The sequence below is a fragment of the Harmonia axyridis genome, chromosome X (genome assembly GCF_914767665.1).
Source record: "Harmonia axyridis chromosome X, icHarAxyr1.1, whole genome shotgun sequence".
In the NCBI taxonomy this organism is placed as follows: Eukaryota; Metazoa; Arthropoda; class Insecta; order Coleoptera; family Coccinellidae; genus Harmonia; species Harmonia axyridis.
Genome location: NC_059508.1, coordinates 22,101,142 through 22,121,700, shown reverse-complemented (window position 1 = coordinate 22,121,700; position 20,559 = coordinate 22,101,142). Strand labels below are relative to the sequence as shown.

Genomic DNA, 20,559 nt, shown 5'->3' with positions numbered 1-20,559 from the left:
AATTCTCGATAAGAAATTAATTCAAAAAAATATAATCTTCTGTAAAATTTTCCATGTTGACTAAAAGAATATAAATACAAACTATAAGAAGCTCTCAAAAAAGTTATAATTATTAATATAAATATACAAATATGAGAATAATTAATTAAACTATTAATTAACAAAATTTCTCTTAACAAATTTAAAGAAGGTGGTGCAGCTATATTTCTAATTACTAACAAAAATCACCATAAAGATAAAAAAGGTACAATATTAATTAAACCTTTATTAATAAAAATACTTCGACTAACAATACGTTCATAATTTATATTTACTAAAACAAATAATCCTGAAGAACAACAGCCATGAGCTAATATTATTATTAAAGATCCAGTAATTCCTCAAGAATTAAATGTTAATAAACCTGACAATAAAAGTCCTATATGAACAACTGAAGAATAAGCAATTAAAGATTTTATATCTCTTTGACGTAAACAACTTAAAGAAACTAAAATCCCTCCTATTAAAGATAAATTAATTAAAAAAAAATTAACCTTAACTCCTAGATATATAAATATAGTTAAAAATCGAATAAGTCCATATCTTCCTAACTTTAATATCACTCCTGCTAATATTATAGACCCAGCAACTGAAGCTTCTACATGTGCTTTAGGCAATCATAAATGAAATAAAAATATCGGCATTTTAACTAAAAATACTATTATTATTATAAAATATAAAATAAAACTAAATAAATTTACATTAATATAAGTCAAATCTAATGTTTTAAACTTTGAATAATAAATAAAAATAAACAATATTATTGGTAAAGAAGCTATAATTGTATAAAAAAATATATATATTCCAGCTTGAATACGTTCAGGCTGATATCCTCAACCTAAAATCAAAATCAAAATTGGAATTAACCTAGCCTCAAAAAATATATAAAATAAAAATATATTTATAGAAGAAAAAGTTAATAATAAAAAAAGCAATAATAATAATAATAAAATACTAAATAACTCACTGAAATCTTTTAAATTAAAAAGTTTTTCTCTAGCTATAAATATTAAAAAAGAAATTCAAAACCTTAATAATAACAAAAAATATGATAAAAAATCTATACCTATAAAAAAATTTAATGAACTAAAAAATAAAAAAGAAATTTTTGAAAAAAATCAAATTCTTATTAAAATTAAATAATTTTTAATTAATCAAAATTTATTTATAAAACATAAAGGAATCATAAATACTAATATTATTAATATTATCATAAAATATTTAATGAATTAAAATAATCATTTCCATAAGAACGAATTATTGACACTAATAAAGATAATCCCAAAACTCTTTCACAAACACTTATAGTTAAAAAAACTACTACAAAATAAAATTCATAACTAAAATAAGATAAATAAAAATATATTATTATAAATAAAGTTAAAATTACTAATTCTAATCTAAGTAATGTTATTAATAAATGTTTTCGATTAATAAAAAAATTTAAAATTCTAAAAATAAACATACTTAAAAAAATTATTTCCATATTTTAATAATTTAAAAAAAATACTGGTCTTGTAAACCAGCTTTAAGATTTAATCTTTTAAAATATCAGAGGAAAACAAATATATCTTCAATCTCAAAAATTAATATTTTTTATTAAACTACCCTCTGAAATCTTAATTTTAACATTTTTAAATTTTTTGGCAATTTTTCTTACCCACCCCCTATCCTTAGGACTACTTATTTTAACTTATACAATTATAACTTGTATCATTATAGGATTAATAAGATCAAACTTTTGATTTTCATATATTTTAATATTAATTATAATTGGAGGTTTACTAATTTTATTTATTTATATAACAAGAACTGCCTCTAATGAAAAATTTAAATTTAATAAATATATTATATTTATTATAATTAGTTTATTTATAATTACTATATTTATAAATAATATAAATCTATATTTAATAAATCAAAATATTAATAATGAAATTTTACATAAAATAGATTTAATTAGAAATTTTTATTTAAATTTAAATAAATTTTTAAATTACCCAAATTCTAACATATTTTTAATTTTGATTTTTTATTTATTAATTTCAATAATTGCAGTTGTAAAAATTACTAAAGTAAAATTTGGACCGTTACGTCAATTTAAATATGAAAATACCAATACGAAAAATTAATTCTTTAACGAAAATTATTAACAACTCTTTAATCGATCTACCTACACCAAGAAATATTTCATATTTATGAAATTTTGGATCTTTATTAGGCTTGTGTTTAATAATACAAATTATTACAGGATTATTTTTATCTATACATTATTGTGCAAACGTAGATTTAGCTTTTAATAGAGTGACTCATATTTGTCGAGACGTAAATATAGGATGGTTAATACGAACTATTCATGCAAATGGAGCCTCTTTATTTTTTATATGTTTATATTTACATATTAGGCGAGGCTTATATTTTGGTTCTTACAAACTTACAGAAACTTGAATGACAGGAACTACTATTTTATTTATATCTATAGCTACAGCCTTTTTAGGTTATGTTCTTCCCTGAGGGCAAATATCTTTTTGAGGAGCAACTGTAATTACAAATTTAGTTTCTGCAATCCCTTACCTAGGAAATTCTATCGTTATTTGACTATGAGGAGGTTTTGCTGTTGACAATGCTACATTAAACCGATTTTATTCATTTCATTTTATTTTACCTTTCATTATTTCAGCTTTAATTATAATTCATTTACTATTTTTACATAACTCTGGCTCTAGTAATCCTTTAGGATCTAATTCTAATCTAGATAAAATTAGTTTTCATCCATATTTCTCCTTTAAAGATATTTTAGGTTTTCTCATTATAATATTTTTTATTTTAAATATTATTATTCTATATCCTTATATATTAAGAGATCCTGATAATTTTATCCCAGCTAATCCTCTTTCCACCCCTCCTCATATTCAACCAGAATGATATTTTTTATTTGCTTATGCAATTCTTCGCTCTATTCCCAATAAACTTGGAGGTGTAATTGCTTTAGTAATATCAATTGCTATTCTTTATTTTATACCTTTTATTAATTTCAAAATAATGAAAAGAAACAGCTTTTATTATATTAATAAAATTATATTTTGAAATTTTATCGTTACAGTTATAATTTTAACATGAATCGGAGCTAAACCAGTTGAAAATCCTTTTATTTTCATAGGACAAATTTTTACCTTAATCTATTTCATATACTTTATATTAAACTCAATTATTTACAAAATTTGAGACTGATGAATATTTAATTAATCAATGAGCTTGAAAAGCATATATTTTGAAAATATAAGAAAGAATTTAAATTTCTATTGATTTATACAAAATTTAATTAACTATATAATTAATACTATAAATAATAATCTTAATCTAAAATTTAATATAAGTATATTCAAAGAAACAGGCAAAAAAACCTTTCAAGATAAATATATTAATTTATCATATCGATAACGAGGTAAAGTCCCTCGAACCCAAATTCATATAAAAGAAAAAAATAATAATTTAAAAAAAAATATAATAGAATAAAAATCTCCTCCTATAAAAATCAACCTTCTTATTATTCTTATAAAAATAATATTAGAATATTCAGCCATAAAAATAAAAGCAAATCCAAAACTTCTATATTCAACGTTAAATCCTGAAACTAACTCTGATTCACCCTCAGAAAAATCAAAAGGAGTTCGATTAGTTTCAGCTAATCTTGAAATAAATCATATTATTCTTAGAGGAAAATTAAATATAACAAATCAAACATATTTTTGATAAAAAATAAAATCTATTAAATTTAAAGATATAATTAACACTAAAAATGATAATAAAATTAAAAATATTCTTACTTCATAAGAAATTACTTGAGCAACAGAACGAAGCCTTCCTAATAAAGAATAAATCGAATTTGAAGATCAACCCGATAATATAATTGTATACACACTAAAACTAGAAATTACAAAAAAAAACAATACAGAAAAATTAAACTTAAATAAATAACAATAAAAAGGTATTCTAATTCATAATATTAATGCTAAAATTAAATTAAAAACTGGTGATATAATATAAATTAAAATATTAGCCATATAAGGAAAAATTATTTCTTTTCTAAATAATTTAATTGCATCACTAAAAGGCTGTAAAATTCCTAAAAAACCTACTTTATTAGGGCCTTTTCGAATTTGAATATACCCTAATAACTTACGTTCTAATAAAGTTAAAAAAGCTACTCTAACTAAAATACAAATAATTATTAAAATAAAAATTATCAAAATTAAAATTATATCAATTATTATTTGTATAAAATACTTATAAAGATTCTAAATCTAACGCACTAATCTGCCAAAATAATAATTTTATTCATTTATAAAATTTTAAATCATAAACTTGGTCCTTTCGTACTAAAATTTATTAAATTATTAAAGATAGAAACCAACCTGGCTTACACCGGTTTAAACTCAGATCATGTAAAGTTTTAATGGTCGAACAGACCAAATATTTAAGCTTCTACACCTAAATTTAACTTTAATCCAACATCGAGGTCGCAATCTTTTCTTTCGATTTGAACTCTAAAAAAAAATAACGCTGTTATCCCTAAGGTAATTTATTCTTTTAATCATAAAAATGGATCAATTTTTCATAAATTAATGGTTAAAATTAAAAAAGTTAATCTAATTTTTTTATCACCCCAATCAAATTTAACAAAAATTTTAAATTTTATAATTCTTTAAATTAAAAATCTTTTATAAATTAAACTCTATAGGGTCTTCTCGTCTTTTAAAAAAATTTAAGCTTTTTAACTTAAAAATAAAATTTTTAAATAATAAAATTTAGAAAGTTATCTTCTCATCAAACCATTCATACAAGCTTTCAATTAAAAAACTAATGATTATGCTACCTTTGCACAGTCAAAATACTGCGGCCCTTCAAATTTTATTCAGTGGGCAGGTCCTACTTTAAATTATAATCAAAAAGAGATGTTTTTATTAAACAGGTGAAAGATATTTTTGCCTAATTACTTAATTATACCTTTCGTAATTACTTATATTTTTACAAAATAATTAATACTAATTTTATCATTATTTCAATATAATTTTTATTATTAAATTTACTTTAATAAAAAAATTAAATTAATATATAAATATTTTTAATTAAATAACAAATTTTAACAAACTTCAAATAGTAAAAATTTCTAATTCTATAAATTATTAATTTATAATATTTAATTATAATAATTTAATTTTAAGCTTATCCCTAAAACTATTAAAATAAAAATTCAAAAAATTAAAAATTAAATTTTTATAATTTTTATAATGAATTAAATTCTTTTCTTAAAAAACTAGATATATTTAAAAACGAATAACGTTTCATTACTATATAATTATTATAAATATTTATTAAACAATAATATTTATAACTATATAGCTCTTTTAAATTCGAGATAAATATATAAATATTAAATTTTTAATAAACCCTGATACACAAGGTACACAATATTGTTTCTTTTATAAATTTATATAATTTTCCTTTTCAGTACTATTAATCTATCATAAAATAAAATTTTTCTTAATCTAATAAAAATACTAATTATTTAATAAAATTATATATATATATATATATATATATATTAATTAAATAAATTTTAAAATTCAATTTAAATTATTAATTATCTTCTTAATGTAAATAAGATGCTTATTCAAGCTCTAAACTGACATTCTAGAATCACTTTCCAGTAAATCTACTATGTTACGACTTATTCCATATTAGATGAAAGCGACGGGCAATATGTGCATATTTTAGTACTAAATCATTAAAAATAAAAATATTTAATTACAATCAAATCCAATTTCATAAAACTTTTAAAATATATAAATCCATAAATATAATTTAATGTAACCCATTTCTACTTTAATATAAACTTCACCTTGATCTGATTTAAATTTTTAAAAAATATCTAAATATTAATTTCTAAAAAAATATTTAACAACGACGATATAAAAGTTTCTAACTAAAGTAATTTTAATCGTGGATTATCGTTTATAGAACAGGTTCCTCTGAAAAGTAAAAATACCGCCAAATCATTTAGCTTTAAAGAACTTAACTATTAATCACTTAACTTTATAATTTACTTAATTAATAATAGGGTATCTAATCCTAGTTTATTATAATAATTTCTTAACCTCATAAAAACATAATTAAAAATATTAATAAATTAAAATTTCACCTTAAAACTTAAAATTTCTTTTTTAATTTTTAATTCTATTAATTAAAGCTAATAAATATATATTATATTTTTTGTATAACCGCTGCTGCTGGCACAAAAATTGCAAATACTAAATCTTATCACTAATTCTAAATTTTTTTAATAATTAAAAATATACACTACTAATTTATTAAATTTAAAACAATATTCATATAAATCTTGAATGAATATATATATCTAATACCATAATCAAATATCTAATTAACTAAAACCCAAAAAAGACTACATTCAGTTAAAATTTATTTCAAACAAAAAAAAATTAACTTTATTTAGAAATAATAATAATTAAATTAAATTTAAAAAATTAAATTATTAAAACTAATAATTTTAAAAACTTTATGTTAACAAATCTTTGTAACTTCCTCCCGTCAAAAGCGTCCCCTTAGATAATAACCAAACCTTAAACTTTTTAACTCTAAATTAAAAAATTTTCCCCCAAGGATTTACAAGTTATACCCTTAAATTTAGTGCTACCCTACTCACTAAATCCAATACTAAACAATTTAAATTGTAACAATTCTTATTGCCGACTGTTATAGCTTTATTCAAATTTAATTTTAATAAAATAAATTTTGTAATAAACTGAAGCCTACCAAATATCAAAAATATTTTAAATTATCGGATTTAAAAAATTCTTAATAAATACAATAATTTTTAAAAAATAAATTATAATTATAAAAACTTTATGTTAACAAATCTTTGTAACTTCCTCCCGTCAAAAACGTCCCCTTAGATAATAACCAAACCTTAAACTTTTTAACTCTAAATTAAAAAATTTTCCCCCAAGGATTTACAAGTTATACCCTTAAATTTAGTGCTACCCTACTCACTAAATCCAATACTAAACAATATAAATTGTAACAATTCTTATTGCCGACTGTTATAGCTTTATTCAAATTTAATTTTAATAAAATAAATTTTGTAATAAACTGAAGCCTACCAAATATCAAAAATATTTTAAATTATCGGATTTAAAAAATTCTTAATAAATACAATAATTTTTAAAAAATAAATTATAATTATAAAAACTTTATGTTAACAAATCTTTGTAACTTCCTCCCGTCAAAAACGTCCCCTTAGATAATAACCAAACCTTAAACTTTTTAACTCTAAATTAAAAAATTTTCCCCCAAGGATTTACAAGTTATACCCTTAAATTTAGTGCTACCCTACTCACTAAATCCAATACTAAACAATATAAATTGTAACAATTCTTATTGCCGACTGTTATAGCTTTATTCAAATTTAATTTTAATAAAATAAATTTTGTAATAAACTGAAGCCTACCAAATATCAAAAATATTTTAAATTATCGGATTTAAAAAATTCTTGATAAATACAATAATTTTAAAAAAATAAATTATAATTTTATTATAAAATAAAATAATCAAAAATTAAATTTTTTAAAATTCAAAATAAATTTAAATTTAAATTTATTAATTTAGTTCCCCCCGAAACTAAACATTTTCTATTTTTATTAAAATATTTAAATTAACCTATTCTAAAAATTTTCAAAATTATATAAAAATCAAATTTATGAAAAATGAAAAAAAAAATTTCTCCCCTAATCATCAAAATTTTCAAAAATCCATAAATTTTGATAAATTTTTAACAATTTTTCACAAAATTTTTAAACGAAATAACTTTATTACACTAACAAATAATTTTTTCAAAAAAAATTATTAGATAATTTCCATATCACAATTTTTAAAAATTATTTAAATTTAAATTTCTAACAAAAAAATATAGATTTTTTTTTTATGAGCGATTTCCTTTTAAGCATTTATATAAAATTTTCAAAAATTACTCGAATTTTATGAAAATCCTAAATTTTTATACATAATTTTTTTAACTATGTAATAATTAAACTTAAAATAATTATAATTTAAATCAAAATATTGACATAATAACTTTACTTTACTAACAAATCATTTTTTCACCCTTTAAGATCACTTTTTATCCAATAAATTAAAAATTATTCGAGACAACCAAAAAATAGACAAATTTAACCAAATATTTAAAAATTACATTTTTTTGTTAGATATTTTAATTTAAATTTTTTATGAAATCTTTATTAATTTTATTTTTCTAAATCTATTTTTCACGTAATTTTTAATAGATTTAGTTAAAATAAGAATAACTTCATTTTCATGATAAATACCATAATACTTTAGAAATAATATTTCTTAATGATAATTTAATTCATTAATACTTAGGTTTTTTTTTTTTTTTTTCATTAATTTTGAATTTTTCATTAAAAATTAACTTTATTAATAACTAATAATTTTTAATATATTATTAATAATTATAGATTAATTATAATTTAATTCTTATATAAATAAAATGTTAATATTTTAATGTTAAATTAATTATTAATAATTTATACTCTTTATATATATATTATAAATATTATTAATATATAAAATATTTATTAATATAGAAATTCTCGAAATTCACCGTCGTTTTTATATACTGATTTACTTTATATATTCTTTCTCTTTTTTTCGGGAGTACTATTATATATCCCTTAAGATACCAATATTAAATCGGTTTTTATATATTTAAAAATGTTTATTTTAACTATTTAATTAAAATTAGCACCTAGAATATTACTAATGGTACTATCCAATGTAAGATATATTTCGCCCTTATATATAAATAATTATATATTAATAAGTAATTATTAATTATTAAATATTATAGATATATATAAATAAATTCTTTAATTAAAAAGGCATAGGGTCCAAGAGAAAAACCCTATTAAAAGACAAAATTTAAATTAATACTGCTAATAAAGTATCGATTTTAGGCCATTTTTTTTTGCCCAAATTTTGACCCAAAAAATGCAAAAAATTGCAAAATTTTGCATTTTTTTCGTTTTTTTTTGAAATTTTTCAAAAAATTTGATCTTTAAAATTGACATTATTGTCTAAAAAACAATTATAACACTTGGATATAAAAACCGATGTATGAGGAAATTCCTATTAGGGCGCCTGAAGAAAGGGTCATTTTGATGAGATGAAACATGTGCAACCCACCCCTAGTTCCATCCCCGAAATTTTTGAAAAAAATGCCAAATTTCGTGAAATTTGATGAAATTTGGAAAAAATCTTCGGATTACAAAATTTTACAGGGATCGATTATTTTTTATGTGAAAAAAGGATTTATCATAAAATCTCTTTTTCCAAACTATTTTGTTAGAAAAATCAACTTTTAGAAAAAATTCTTCTTCTAGTCTAACAGAAAATTTATTTTATAGAAAATTTAAACCTTTTCTGTGAAAATAAAATTGAAAGAATAATTTTTAATTACAAAATTTTTTGATTTTTAAATATAAATCCATTTATTCAAATTTTTGTAAATTGAATTCTATTGATCCCCCCCCCATAGAATTCTTATACAAATTTATTAATAAGGTGATATTTAAAAATTTTAAAAATTTAAAAGTCAGTTTCTTAGTTATTCAAAATCAAAAACTAATAATTTTAAAAACTTAAACGTTGATTGTTGGACTTAGCCTCAGGATTAGTTTAGAATGTTGAAATTGATCCTGAAGTAGGACGACCGAAATCAACTCAAATTTATCGGATTTGGTGTTGATTGTTGGACTTAGCCTCAGGATTGGTTTAGAATGTTGAAATTGATCCTGAAGTAGGGCACCAAAATCAACTCAAATTTATCGGGTTTGGTGTTGATTGTTGGGCTTAGCCTCAGGATTGGTTTAGAATATTGGAATTGATCCTGAAGTAGGACGACCGAAATCAACTCAAATTTATCGGATTTGGTGTTGATTGTTGGACTTAGCCTCAGGATTGGTTTAGAATGTTGAAATTGATCCTGAAGTAGGCCACCAAAATCAACTCAAATTTATCGGATTTGGTGTTGATTGTTGGACTTAGCCTCAGGATTGGTTTAGAATATTGGAATTGATCCTGAAGAAGGACGACCAAAATCAACTCAAATTTATCGGGTTTGGTGTTGATTGTTGGACTTAGCCTCAGGATTGGTTTAGAATGTTGAAATTGATCCTGAAGTAGGGCTCCAAATCAACTCAAATTTATCGGATTTGGTGCTGATTGTTGGACTTAGCCTCAGGATTAGTTTAGAATGTTGAAATTGATCCTGAAGTAGGGCACCAAAATCAACTCAAATTTATCGGATTTGGTGTTGATTGTTGGACTTAGCCTCAGGATTGGTTTAGAATGTTGAAATTGATCCTGAAGTAGGACACCAAAATCAACTCAAATTTATCGGATTTGGTATTGATTGTTGGGCTTAGCCTCAGGATTGGTTTAGAATGTTGAAATTGATCCTGAAGTAGGGCACCAAAATCAACTCAAATTTATCGGATTTGGTGTTGATTGTTGGACTTAGCCTCAGGATTGGTTTAGAATATTGGAATTGATCCTGAAGAAGGGCACCAAAATCAACTCAAATTTATCGGATTTGGTGCTGATTGTTGGACTTAGCCTCAGGGTTAGTTTAGAATGTTGAAATTGATCCTGAAGTAGGACGACCAAAATCAACTCAAATTTATCGGATTTGGTGCTGATTGTTGGACTTAGCCTCAGGGTTAGTTTAGAATGTTGAAATTGATCCTGAAGTAGGACGACCAAAATCAACTCAAATTTATCGGATTTGGTGTTGATTGTTGGGCTTAGCCTCAGGATTGGTTTAGAATGTTGAAATTGATCCTGAAGTAGGGCACCAAAATCAACTCAAATTTATCGGATTTGGTGCTGATTGTTGGACTTAGCCTCAGGATTGGTTTAGAATATTGGAATTGATCCTGAAATAGGACGACCAAAATCAACTCAAATTTATCGGATTTGATGTTGATTGTTGGGCTTAGTCTCAGGATTGGTTTAGAATGTTGAAATTGATCCTGAAGTAGGGCACCAAAATCAACTCAAATTTATCGGATTTGGTGCTGATTGTTGGACTTAGCCTCAGGATTGGTTTAGAATGTTGAAATTGATCCTGAAGTAGGGCACCAAAATCAACTCAAATTTATCGGATTTGGTGCTGATTGTTGGACTTAGCCTCAGGATTAGTTTAGAATGTTGAAATTGATCCTGAAGTAGGGCACCAAAATCAACTCAAATTTATCGGATTTGGTGTTGATTGTTGGGCTTAGCCTCAGGATTGATTTAGAATATTGAAATTGATCCTGAAGTAGGGCACCAAAATCAACTCAAATTTATCGGATTTGGTATTGATTGTTGGGCTTAGTCTCAGGATTGGTTTAGAATGTTGAAATTGATCCTGAAGTAGGGCACCAAAATCAACTCAAATTTATCGGATTTGGTGCTGATTGTTGGACTTAGCCTCAGGATTAGTTTAGAATGTTGAAATTGATCCTGAAGTAGGGCACCAAAATCAACTCAAATTTATCGGATTTGGTATTGATTGTTGGGCTTAGTCTCAGGATTGGTTTAGAATATTGGAATTGATCCTGAAGTAGGACGACCAAAATCAACTCAAATTTATCGGGTTTGGTGTTGATTGTTGGACTTAGCCTCAGGATTGGTTTAGAATGTTGAAATTGATCCTGAAGTAGGACGACCAAAATCAACTCAAATTTATCGAATATATTTATATAAATAATCCTATTTTATAGGATTTTTTACTTTGTGAATTAATTTTTGTACACTTAAATTAATGAAAATTTAATAGTTTTTATTCAAGGTTAAAATATTAAATTTTAAATTTAACTTAATAAGTTAAATTTTTAATTGTTAATTTTTTTTTGTAATTATATTCAATAAAATTAAATTATTTCTTAGAGTTTCAAAAACTCTTGTACATCTTATACTAGAATATAAAGATAAGCTAAAGAAGCTGATGGGTTCATACCCCATTTATAAAGGTATACCCCTTTTCTTTATAATTAAAACTATAAAATTAATATTTTTAATTTTAATAATAAGAGGAACTCTTATTTCTATTTCTGCTTATTCATGAATTAATATCTGGATTGGTTTAGAATTAAACCTCTTAGCTTTTATTCCTATTATAAATTTAGATAATTTTAAGTATTCTTCTGAATCCTCCTTGAAATATTTTTTAGTTCAAGTTTCTGCATCAATTCTAGTTTTATTTTCTTTTTTAAATTCATTTATTTTAATCAATTCTATCGAGCAATTAATACCTACTTCTATATTTTTGTTTAACAGAGCTATCCTTATAAAAATAGGAGCAGCCCCTTTTCACTTTTGATACCCAGAAGTCCTAGAAGGACTAAGATGAGCTAATGCATTATTATTAATAACTTGACAAAAAATTGCCCCAATAATTTTAATTATATATAATTTTAAATTAAACCTATTCTTTATTTTGATTATTTTGATATGTATAACCTTAGGGAGTGTAAAAACATGGAACCAAACCAGATTAAAAAAAATTCTTGCCTTATCTTCCATCAACCATATTGGTTGAATATTAAGAATAATAATATTAAATCAATCCTTATGAATATTATACTTTTTAATTTATACTTTTATTTCTTTAAATATAATCTTAATTTTTAATAAATATAAAATCTTTAACATTAAAGATCTTATAAATAATATGAATGACAATAAAACTTTAAAATTCTATTTTTTTTTAAATTTCTTTTCTCTAGGAGGAATCCCCCCCTTTTTAGGATTTTTTCCTAAGTGACTAATTCTAAAAACTTTAATTGAAAATCACTTTTATTTTCTATCTTTTATAATAATTTTTATTACTTTAATTTGTATATATATTTATATACGCTTAATACTTCAATCTTTAATAATAAAATTAAATGAAAATAAAAAATTTAATTATATTAACTCTTACTATGTAATTTTTTTAAATTGAGTGAATATTTACGGATTAATCATTTTTACTGTAATTTTTAGAATTTATTAAGGATTTAAGTTAAATAAACTAGTAACCTTCAAAGTTAAAAATAGAATTATTCTAAGCCTTAGAATAATATTCACCTATAAATTTGCAATTTATAATCATAATTGAATATAAGGCTTAATAAAGGAGAAAACTCATAATTAAATTTACAATTTAACGCTTTAATTCAGCCACTTTATCGAATAAATGATTATTTTCTACTAATCATAAAGATATTGGAACATTATACTTTTTATTTGGAATATGGGCAGGAATAGTAGGAACATCGTTAAGTATTTTAATTCGGTTAGAATTAGGAACTAGAGGAAGATTAATTGGAAACGACCAAATTTATAATATAATTGTTACAGCTCATGCTTTCATTATGATTTTCTTTATAGTAATACCTATTATAATTGGGGGTTTTGGAAATTGATTAGTTCCTTTAATAATTGGAGCTCCTGATATAGCATTTCCACGATTAAATAACATAAGATTTTGACTTTTACCCCCTGCTTTAACTCTTTTAATTTTAAGAACAATCGTAGAAATAGGGGCAGGAACAGGATGAACTGTTTACCCTCCTCTTTCTTCTAATTTAACACATAACGGGCCTTCAGTAGATTTAGTGATTTTTAGTTTACATTTAGCAGGAATTTCCTCAATTTTAGGTGCAGTAAATTTCATTTCAACTATTATAAATATACGTCCATTTGGTATAATACTTGATAAAACTCCTTTATTTGTATGATCTGTTCTTATTACAGCAATTCTTTTATTACTATCACTACCAGTTCTTGCAGGAGCAATTACTATACTATTAACTGACCGAAACTTAAATTCTTCTTTTTTTGATCCAACCGGTGGGGGAGACCCAATTTTATACCAACATTTATTTTGATTTTTTGGCCATCCTGAAGTTTATATTTTAATTCTCCCAGGATTTGGTATAATTTCCCATATTATTACACAAGAAAGAGGGAAAAAAATTGCCTTTGGTTCTTTAGGAATAATTTATGCTATATTAGCTATTGGACTTCTAGGATTTGTAGTATGAGCTCATCACATATTTACAGTGGGAATAGATGTTGATACTCGAGCTTATTTTACTTCAGCTACTATAATTATTGCAGTACCCACTGGAATTAAAATTTTTTCTTGATTAGCAACTTTACATGGAATACAATTTTACTATACACCTTCAATTTTATGAACCCTGGGATTTTTATTTTTATTTACAATTGGTGGATTAACAGGAGTAATTTTAGCTAACTCTTCCATAGATATTATTTTACATGATACCTATTATGTTGTAGCTCATTTCCATTACGTTTTATCTATAGGAGCTGTATTTGCCATTATAGCAGGATTTATCCATTGATTCCCTTTAATTACAGGATTCAATCTTAACAATAAATTATTACAAATCCAATTTTTAATTATATTTATTGGGGTAAACTTAACATTTTTTCCTCAACACTTCTTAGGACTAAGAGGAATACCTCGACGATACTCTGATTATCCTGATGCTTATTACAAATGAAATAAAATTTCTTCTATTGGATCTATAATTTCCTCTCTTAGAATAATCTTTATAATCTTAATTATTTGAGAAAGATTTTATTCAATACGTTTAAGAAAGTTTAATTCTAATGTACCCTCTTTAATTGAATGACTCCAACTTTCTCCCCCTAATGAACATTCTTATTCAGAAGTACCAATCTTAGCTCAAAAATTCTAATATGGCAGATTAGTGCATTGGATTTAAACCCCAATTATAAAGATTTACCTTTTTTTAGAAATAGCGACTTGAAAATCATATATATTTTTAGACAGAGCTTCATATTTACTGGAACAATTAAGATTTTTTCATGATCACGCCCTTTTAATCTTAATAATAATCACTTGTATTGTAACATATACCATAATGAGACTAACATTAAATAATTATAACCATCGTTTTATATTAGAAGGACACAATATTGAAACAATTTGAACTATCATACCAGCATTAACTTTAATTTTTATTGCTTTTCCTTCTTTAAAATTAATTTACTTAATTGATGAAATCCGTAACCCTTTAGTTACTATTAAAACTATTGGTCATCAATGATATTGAACCTATGAATATACAGATTTTAAAAATCTTGAATTTGATTCATATTTAATTAATAATAATCAACTTTTTAATTTTCGATTACTAGAAGTTGATAATCGAACTATTTTACCATATCTTTCTCATATTCGAATTCTAACTTCATCTTCTGACGTAATTCATTCTTGAACAGTTCCTTCAACAGGAGTAAAAGTCGATGCCTCCCCAGGGCGATTAAATCAACTTAGATTTAATTTAAATCGAACTGGAATTTTTTTTGGTCAATGTTCAGAAATTTGTGGAGCAAACCATAGATTTATACCTATTTCTATTGAAAGAATTTCTCCCCAAAATTTCATTAAATGGGTAGAAAATTTTTCATTAGATGACTGAAAGATAAGTATTGGTCTCTTAAACCACTTTATAGTAATTAACGACTACTTCTAATGAAAAATTTAGTTAACCTATAACATTAGTTTGTCAAACTAAAATCATTCTCAGAATAATTTTTAATTCCTCAAACTATACCTATGGATTGGTTTTCCTTATATATTTTTATAACACTTTTATTTATTATTTTAAACATTAAAATATTTTATTCTCATAAAAAATCTCCTTTAAAAAATTTTAAATTATTAAATAAAAAACTTTCTTGAAAATGATAATAAATCTTTTTTCTTCTTTTGATCCTTCATCTTATTTTATATTACCTTTAAATTGACTAAGAATAATTATTAGTTTTTTATTTATTCCTTCTATATTCTGACTAATTCCTAATCGATTTAACTTTTTAATTCAAAATATATTAATTACTCTACATAAAGAATTCAAAATCATTACAAAAAAAAATAATACTTTAATATTTATTGTATTATTTTACTTCATTATAATTAATAACTTAATAGGGTTATTTCCTTACATTTTTACAGCCTCAAGTCATATAATTTTTACTCTATCCCTAGCTTTACCTTTATGGTTAAGATTTATATTAAATAGTTGAATTAGTCACACTTATCACTCATTTGCCCATCTAATGCCTCAAGGAACTCCTTCTATTTTAATACCTTTTATAGTATGTATTGAAACAATTAGAAATATTATTCGTCCTGGAACTCTCGCTATTCGTTTATCAGCTAATATAATTGCAGGACACCTTTTATTAACTCTTTTAGGAAACACTGGTCCTATAGTAAATTTGCTTATTTTATTAATTATTATAATTCAATTTATACTAATTTTATTAGAATCAGCAGTAGCTTTAATTCAATCTTATGTTTTTGCTATCCTTAGAACTCTTTATTCTAGAGAAAATAATTATGATAAAAAATCACCCATTTCATTTAGTAGATTATAGTCCTTGACCAATTTTAGGAGCTTTTAGAGCTATAACTGCAATAATAGGAATAATTAAATGATTCCATCTTTTTAACTCTAATTTATTTATTTTAAGAAATATAATTCTTTTACTAATTATATTTCAATGATGACGAGATGTAATTCGAGAAAGAACCTTTCAAGGAAACCACACTCTTTTAGTATCTTTTGGTTTACGATGAGGAATAATTTTATTTATTACCTCAGAGATTTTTTTCTTTGTTAGTTTTTTTTGAAGATTTTATCATATAAGATTATCTCCTTCTATCGAACTAGGAATAGCTTGACCTCCAAAAGGAATTAATACCTTTAATCCTAATGAAATCCCATTATTAAACACTATTATTCTATTAAGATCAGGCCTAAGAGTAACTTGAGCCCACCATAGATTAATAGAAAATAATTTTAATCAAACATTTCAAAGATTAATTATTACTGTTTTTCTAGGAATATATTTTTCTTTACTACAAGGAATTGAATATTTAGAAGCCCCATTTTCTATAGCCGATTCAGTTTATGGAAGAACATTCTTTATAGCTACAGGATTCCATGGTTTACATGTTATTATTGGTTCTATTTTTCTTTTAGTTTGTTTAACTCGATTAAACTTTAATCATTTTAGAAACAATCACCATTTTGGATTTGAAGCAGCAGCATGATATTGACATTTTGTAGACGTAGTATGACTATTCCTATATATATCTATTTATTGATGAGGTAGATATCTATATAGTATAAATATTACATTTGATTTCCAATCAAAAAATCTTTTAAAAGTATAGATAATATTCTTAATTTCATCTTTAATTTTAATAATTCTTAGAATTATAATAATTTTAATAATTACTGCAAATTATATCTCAATAAAAACATTTAAAGATCGAGAAAAAAGTTCTCCCTTTGAATGCGGATTTGACCCTAAAAATTCTGCACGCCTACCATTCTCAATTCACTTTTTTTTAATCGCTTTAATTTTTTTAATTTTTGATGTAGAAATTACCCTTATTATCCCTTTTATTTATAGAATAAAATATTCTAATATTATAATTATTAGCATTATATTTTTTATATTCATAGCAATCTTAATTTTAGGTTTATACCATGAATGAAAACAAGGAGCCTTAAACTGATCTTTATAGGATAATAGTTAAATTAACATTTAATTTGCATTTAAAAAATACTGTTTTTCAGTTTATCTTAAATAAGAAGCAAAATATTGCTTTTAGTTTCGACCTAAAAATTTGAATTTAAATTCCTTATTTAATTGAAACCAAACTAGAGGTAAGTCACTGTTAATGATTCCAATGAGAAACTCTCCAATTAAAGAAATATAAAAATTTAAGCTTCTAACTTAATATATAGCAATTTGTTAATATTTCTATTTATATAGTTTATCTAAAACATTATATTTTCATTATAAAAAAAGATTAATTCTTATAAATACTTAAAAAATATTTTAATTTACCTCAATATCTTCAATATTGCGCTCTATTAAGCTATTTAAGTAGAATATATAAATCAATAACAAAATAATTCAAATTAAAAATATGATTATATAAATCTTTAAACTATTTTTAAAAATATACTGAAATAAAACAGAAATTTTTTTAAAAAATTTAAATAAACCCTGACTTCCTAAGAACTCTGATCAACCCTGATCTAAAAATTTATAATTTAGTATTCCTAAATTAATAAAAAAATAATTTATTCCAAAAGTTGAAATATAAGGCAAATTCCATATTAATACTAAAAAAATTAAAATTTTTATTAAATTAGAAAAAATTAAATTATAATTTAATTTTAATAAAGAAATCTCAAAACCTATAATTACCCCAATTATTACTATAATTAAAATTAAAATTTTCATAAAAAAAGGTAATACAACTAAATTGATATCCTTAAATATAAATCATATAAGAACCGTTCCTGAAAATAATACAATAATAAATATAAATCCTATTCTATAAACTATTTCATCTCTTAATTCTTCAGTTCTATTTATTCTAAACCCACAATAATCTGTAAATATTAAATAATTTAATAAACGCACTGTATAAGAAACTGTTAATGTTAAAGAAATTAATATGATTAAATAAATTACAATATTTAATCTTATCATAGAATAAACCTCTATAATTAAATCTTTTGAGTAAAATCCAGAAAAAAAGGGAATACCACATAATGATAAATTTCTTACATTAAAATATATTACAGTTATAGGAGTTTTATAAACTAAACCTCCTATAAAACGAATATCTTGACATTCTCCTATTAAATGAATAAAATTACCTGCACATATAAATAATAAGGCTTTAAATAAAGCATGAATTAATAAATGAAAAAAAGCTAATTCATATAAACCTAATCTTAAAATAGTAACTATTAAACCTAACTGACTTAAAGTTGATAAAGCAATAATTTTTTTTAAATCATATTCAAAATTAGCTGCTAAACCTGAGATTAATATTGTTATCAATCCAATGAATATTAACACAAAAGAATAATTTTCCAATAATAAATGAAATCGAATTAATAAATAAACCCCTGCTGTTACTAAAGTTGAAGAATGTACTAATGCTGAAACAGGAGTAGGAGCAGCTATAGCTGCTGGTAATCAAGCTGAAAAAGGAATTTGTGCACTTTTAGTTAAAGCAGCAATAATAATTAACAAACCTACAATTATTATTCTTTTATCTCTATAATAATAATCAATATATAATATAAAATTTCATCTTCCAAAATTTATTATCCAAGCAATAGAAATTATTAATATTGCATCTCCTACTCGATTAGATAAAGCTGTTAATATACCAGCTGAATAAGATTTTACATTTTGATAATAAATTACTAAACAATAAGAAACTAATCCTAACCCATCTCAACCCAATAAAATTGAAATTAAATTTGGACTTAAAATTATTAATAATATAGATAGAACAAATATAAAAACTAGTATAATAAAACGATTAATAGATAAATCCTTAGATATATAAGATTTTCTATAAAAAATTACTATGGTAGAAATAAATAAAACAAAAGAAACAAATAATAAAGATATTCAATCCAAAAGAATTAATATTTCTACTTCTATTGAATTTAAATTAAAAATTCTTCACTCAATAAAATAAACCTTTCCTGTATTAAGTAAAAATAATCTAAAACAAAAAAAAAAAAAAAAAAACCTAAGTATTAATCTAGAAAAAATTACACAAAAAGATATTACTTAAAGTTAAAGTAACTTCATTGACTCCACAAATCAATATTTTATATAAACTATTTAAGTAAAAGAAAAATAAATCTCTTTTTAATAAAATTAAATTTAAAGGAACCCAATGTATGAGTAATAAAATTAATTCTCGATAAGAAATTAATTCAAAAAAATATAATCTTCTGTAAAATTTTCCATGTTGACTAAAAGAATATAAATACAAACTATAAGAAGCTCTCAAAAAAGTTATAATTATTAATATAAATATACAAATATGAGAATAATTAATTAAACTATTAATTAACAAAATTTCTCTTAACAAATTTAAAGAAGGTGGTGCAGCTATATTTCTAATTACTAACTAAAATCACCATAAAGATAAAAAAGGTACAATATTAATTGAACCTTTATTAATAAAAATACTTCGACTAACAATACGTTCATAATTTATATTTACTAAAACAAATAATCCTGAAGAACAACAGCCATGAGCTAATATTATTATTAAAGATCCAGTAATTCCTCAAGAATTAAATGTTAATAAACCTGACAATAAAAGTCCTATATGAACAACTGAAGAATAAGCAATTAAAGATTTTATATCTCTTTGACGTAAACAACTTAAAGAAACTAAAATCCCTCCTATTAAAGATAAATTAATTAAAAAAAAATTAACCTTAACTCCTAGATATATAAATATAGTTAAAAATCGAATAAGTCCATATCTTCCTA

At 22.9% G+C, this 20,559-nt stretch overlaps 3 pseudogenes; 2 read left to right on the top strand and 1 right to left on the bottom strand.

The window, feature by feature from the left end:
• The first annotated feature begins 2,130 nt into the window (after positions 1 to 2,130).
• On the top strand, positions 2,131 to 3,083 carry LOC123685816 (annotated as a pseudogene).
• Positions 3,084 to 13,414: 10,331 nt separating this feature from the next.
• Positions 13,415 to 17,757, top strand: LOC123686635 (annotated as a pseudogene).
• Positions 17,758 to 18,124: 367 nt separating this feature from the next.
• Positions 18,125 to 19,764, bottom strand: LOC123685815 (annotated as a pseudogene).
• Positions 19,765 to 20,559: the final 795 nt, after the last annotated feature.